Consider the following 6000-nt stretch of genomic DNA (forward strand, 5'->3'; position numbering starts at 1 on the left):
CCTGACTAGAGCTGCTGATTAACTGTACAGACTGCATCTCTGTTGTTAGTCATTAGCACTAAAACATAAGTAACATGATGTTATAATTTGAATACTAACCCTCACCTGTTCTGTTTCTGTTCTCGGTACTCAAATGTGGCAATTGGTGCCACGGCCCACCTGCCAAGTTGTTTGCCTGCCTATGGTAAAGTCATCCCTGATGGAGGATCACAGGAATCATGGGAAAAGGGGTCCTTTCATCGGATTGGCTGGCAAGCAACATTTCAGCCATGGAATGGCCAAATGGGGAGGCAGCTTGATGGATGAGGTCTCCAAGACTCTAAAAATATCCAAATCTTATTATGTGATATCATCTACTGTTAAATTCTGCTCTGTACTTCTAATATTTTTATTATTATGCTGTATTAAGGATTTGTTCTGTTTTGTGTATTGTATTGTATTGACCCCCTTCTTTTGACACCCACTGCACGCTCAACCTACCTGGAAAGGGGTCTCTCTTTGAACTGCCTTTCCCGAGGTTTCTTCCATTTTTCCCTACAAGGTTTTTTTGGGAGTTTTTCCTTGTCTTCTCAGAGAGTCAAGGCTGGGGGGCTGTCAAGAGGCAGGGCCTGTTAAAGCCCATTGCGGCACTTCCTGTGTGATTTTGGGCTATAGAAAAATAAACTGTATTGTATTCTAACAAAACAACGTGCCACAAGCATATTTAATTTGAGATGCTATCGCCTATAGTAGCTGTTTGCTTCTAATGCTTGTTCACAGTACAAGAATACATCAAGAGGAACTGCCTTCTTGGAAGGCCTATGTGGTACCTGACCACACTGAACTGTCATTTCCCTTGACTACCCATAGAGCTTGGAAGAGCATTTGTGGGATATTTTCAAACACCATCCATTCAAGTCTGCAGTCTCTGTGGATTACTGGTCCAAAGATGAATGGAAGATGTTGTCCTGGACACCACTTGCTACTTTTATGACTTCATGTCATTATGCATAGTTGTATTGATCATTTTACCCGTTGCTTTGTCCTCTACATATGACTCCTTTGATCTGGTCATAGAAGCATTTTTTTGCTCATGTGACACCTATTCTATATGCTGTTTCTGGGTACAACTATTCTGTGACACTGAGGGTATGCTGTACCTCTTACCTAATCCATCCATTTTTCATATAGTGTAGTAATACTTGGTCCTCCGGTCCTCACAGGAAGCTCCTTTAACTTTTGGTGGGCCAATTATTTTTTTTTCCGTTTTGGCCCAAGGTTTTCAAAAACACACAAAGCAATGGTTCACACTTAAATCAATATGAGATGTTTATTTATGACAAATGTCACTATGTTTTATGTTCCATGAGCCTATACAGTATGTGAATTCACATACCTATTGCACAGTAATGTCCTGCATGGTATAGTAAGATTAGAAGCAGCTAATGGCGTGCATTGCCACATCACACTGCTTGCAGTATGTGTTTCACTGGTTTCGCTGTTTCAGATGTTTGCTGCTACATACAGTTACCACTAACGCTGATGCTGCCAGCCGCCAACTGCACGAGGCAACTGCTGCAGGCAGCTGGTGATAGCCAGTGGCCGTATGCAGCAAAAGATACCTGAAACAGTGGAACCAGTGTAACACATATTGCAAGTAGCATACTGCTAGGAAAGAGAGTTGAACTATAACGTAACAGCGGGGTTTGTTGATGTTTGCAGCTGATTACTGCCCTTTACCAATGGATGTCGAGTAATGTCAACATCTGCCTCAACCATATGTGTTGACATGAAGTCAACATCTGCCCTGAAAGAGTTAATGAAACAAAGCACCCTGCGACTGTCCTTCACTGCCAGCCCATGTCGCCACACCTCTTTTCCTGTCAGACATGCTACGCACTCACACTGCTACTGTAGGTTGAATAGACGTGCAAAGGACCTCAACAACATTGTAAAGGAATCCCTAAACACCTCCAATTCTTTGGTTGTACATGACTTTCTGTTGTGCTTGGAGTGTATGACTTGTATTTGCAATGAAAATGATCAGTCACCCCATGCCATGCATTTTATTCAGAGCAGAGGTTCAGTTCCTGCTGTCAGCAATGCCACAAGGTTCACGCAGCTTTTCTTTTCCTGTCAGCTAGGGTGGCGCAAATGTGTCACCCCCTGCTGTGAGCAGAACCAGAAGTCCAACTACTTGGGTGAGGTAGCCCGCATGTCCAATTCTTTGCTTGCGTTATCCGTTTCACATCATAAGCTCTAATTAAGAAGAAGAACAAGGTTCAAGGCCAGGTGGTTTGTGAGGTTTTTGAATGACAGATGAACTGGTGGGGTTTCCCAAACATGTGTGAGTAAGGTTAAGTGACAGTAATAAATCGTCCCTGTTTAAGAGTGTGATTGAGTGGGCCTTGTTTTGGACTAACGACAGGTCCCTGATTGTGTCCAGTCCTAGCCAGAATAAGCCCTGGGCTCCTGTGAGCCAGAATTGAATTAAGGTAGGTTCCAGACTATGATCTATAGAACTCTACTCTACTCTTTTGTTCAGGGTCACAGTTATCTCTGTAATAATATGAGAGCCATATGGTCCATCAGTTAATATCTCTAGTTTTTTCCTCTGTCATTTTCTCTCACACACAGCTCCTTGGCCTAACAAGAGGCTGAGCTAATGAAGGCATTGCTACAAACAGTAAAGATGCTGTCTGCTGCTTTTACGAGTCTTGCCTGGATGTCCTCGGAGAGAGAAAAAACAAATGACCCTATCTGGAGTGGTTTCCATGGAAACACGTCTTAAAGCAGCACAGAAAGAGAACAACCCGCCTGTGGAATCTGGCCGACTACAATGATCAGCTGTATTTCGTTGCTGAAATTTCAGGTGTGAGTTCACATACTGTATGTAATTTTGAAGGCTCCTTCTCACTAGCTAATGATGCATAGAGAGGAGGCAGTGCACTCACTCTAGGGTGGGAGCATACGCCATGACAACAGGATAGTCAGTGCCCCCCACAGAGCAGGTAGCATACAGTAAGTGCGTGGGCGCTGGGAATAGAAGATGATGAGGAGACAGTCAGGGAACATGACACAGGGACAGAAGTCAGCGCCCACAGAGCAAGTAGCATAAAATGGGTGAGTGGGCTGCTAAATCAAATGCAGAGTGGAGATGGTGAAGTAATGTTTCATTTATATAGTGCCCTCACATAGCAAACCATTACAAGGTACTTTACAAAGCAAAGAAGGGAATCAGTGACAAGTGAGTACTTCTCATATTTTAATGGGGGACTCTCTCTCCCTGCTCTTCAATTGAATGATAAAGTATGGCAGTGTCTGACGCTTCCCACCAACTGAACATTGATCAAAAGTCAAAGCATTGAGGACCACCAGTAATAGGGATAACGTACAAGTAAACTAACTTCGAAGGGCCTGCATAAGTAAAGATGAACTACTTTGAGGCAGCAGTGGATTGACAGGATGAGCTGACAATATAGCAGACCGAGGATCAGTCCGGCTGTTAAAGAACATTCAAATTAGAAGTAATAGTCATAGTTGTAATCGATTCAAATGCAAGAGAGCTAAGGTGAGTTTTAAATATGATTTGAATGGAGTCACTAATACAGCATCAAAAAACATTTAGGGAGGGAATTCCAGAGAGCAGGATCCATAAGGCTGAATGATTGCTGGCTGAAAGTATTTGGAACAGTGAGCAGGCCCACATCAGAAAGGGGGCTGGCAGGTGGGCACTGTTAAAACAAGAAATGTGTGTAATAATTTTCATGACCAGGAGATGATGATCATAGACAAAAGATGTAGTCAAGGAAACGGCAGCGGTCAAAACTCTGAGATCTAAATAATGTTGCAACTCAAATTAAAGGGTAAAGACAACAATCAAGAGTGGAGGAACAAAATGAAGCTTCAAAAACCTCACTTACTGGATATGTGTAGATATATATATATATATATATATCTTATATACAAACGTCTATGTGTGGAGGTGTGTGTGTGTCTGTCCGGCCCAGAAGTGAGGGGTGGAGTCGAGGTAAGGGCTTCACATCTGAGGAAACAGAAAACTCGCTTAGCCACTAATAACACAAGCGAGGCCAGCACGCCAGCAAAACGAAACCTCAGAAGAAAGACAAACTTGCTTAGCCGCTAACATCGGCAAAACAAGTATCCCTTTTATTTTTCCTCATGCCGCTAATGCACAAGCAATGTAAGCATATTGGCAAAACGAAACCTCCTAGGAGAGAGATGCCCAGAGTAGTTCCTTTTAATTACCCGACATCTCTACATTTCAGTTTTTTTCTGGCGATTTCAATAGTTTCTAGGACCCCGGGCTTTTTACACCACAGGCTTACACAGCTAGTATATATATAATATTATATATATATATATATATATCTACTGTATATATATATATTGTGGCACACGTGTGCATGGGAGGCAACTAAAGGGCTTGTGTGAGGGCAATTCCAAATCTGACCGGGATGTGGCAGAGTGTACTGACTTTTTTTCTCGCTTTCCTGCAGACCATTCACGGGAAGTTCCACCTGGCCTTGTTGACGTCACTTCTGGGTCCGAACCAATAGAGGAAGGCCTTGCTGGCTCCGGCCCCCTTGATGTCACATCTAGGCTCGAGCCTATGGCTGAAGACCTTTCCAATCCCGGCCCCTTTGATGTTACTTACTACCCTGACCTCTAAAAGCCTCCACCTTTTCCCTATTCCCTCAGTTCTGTTTTGGACTCCAGTTTGTGCACATCAGTGCTGTCATTTATTTGCTATTTGCAGCCAGAAAAATAATATTTTGGTGGCTGCCCTAAACCTTGCTATGGCTCTTTGTGGAGTTTGTGACAATATCAACTACCTTCCTGGCTCAAGCAAGATAAGCAATCCCACCCCAGGACAAGAGAGGATGCTGAAGCTAACAGTACCGTCTCTTTCGCCAATAACATTGATGTTACTTATCACTTATTAGCAAGTTACTTATCATTTACAGCCTTGTATCAATTGATAGTTAGATGATGGCAATGAATAAACAGACAGTCATCTAAAATGCAATACTGTATGTGAATTGCCTTTTGAAATGGCTAGTAGAAGCCATGTGAGTATCAGATAATTTCTCCAGTTGAAGTACGTAAAGAAGGCAGTAACAGCAATCCAGAATATCCGTTTTAATTAAGGAGACAGAACATTCCCAGATACTAGGTCTCCATGATACAAATAAAATCAAAAATAAAGATCACAAATCAGGCATCAGGTAAGAGTGGGCAATCAAAAGAAAGTTTAATCCAGTGAACCACAAAAAGATTGATGCTGCAAACTCAGTCAAGAATAAGTCCATAAAAATAAATCCAAATTCAATACAAAAAGTAATAGGTTACATCCATAAGCTATACATACAGTAAGAAAAAGTGGAAGACGTGCAAAAAAGTGCACGGTTCAATGTGAATTTTAACGAAAAGTGTTGCTAACAGTGAGGGGCGGTAGCAACATACGTGTGCCAGCATTTCTACTTCAAGAACTTGTAAGGTTGGACTGGTCTAGGAACACATAGACCTATATAAGAAAGGGCAGAGCAGACTCTTTAACCTCAGGAGACTGTGCTCCTTTAAGGTGGGAACTGACATCGTTCACATCTTCTGTAACTCTGTGATGGCCAGGGCAATTTTCTACACTGTGGTGTGCTGGGCTGGTAACATCACTTGAAGAGATTCTCACTGAATAAACAAGCTAACTGAAAGGGCAGGCTACATTTATAGGATGCACTGTGGACCCCATGGAGTTCGTACAGAAGGAGACACTGAAAACAACACTGAGTGCCATTATGAACAATGCTGCACATTTTCTCTCTGAAACATCAACACTGAGGATTTTCAGACAGCAGAAGTATGTTGAGAAATAGATAGATAGATAGAGCCTGCCTTCCTCACCAGTTTGTCCAGGCGTGAGGCGTCCCTCTTCTTTATGCTGCCTCCCCAGCACACCACCGCGTAGAAGAGGGCACTCGCCACAACCGTCTGGTAGAACAT

This window comes from Polypterus senegalus, chromosome 11 (genome assembly GCF_016835505.1).
Source record: "Polypterus senegalus isolate Bchr_013 chromosome 11, ASM1683550v1, whole genome shotgun sequence".
Lineage (NCBI taxonomy): Eukaryota > Metazoa > Chordata > Cladistia > Polypteriformes > Polypteridae > Polypterus > Polypterus senegalus.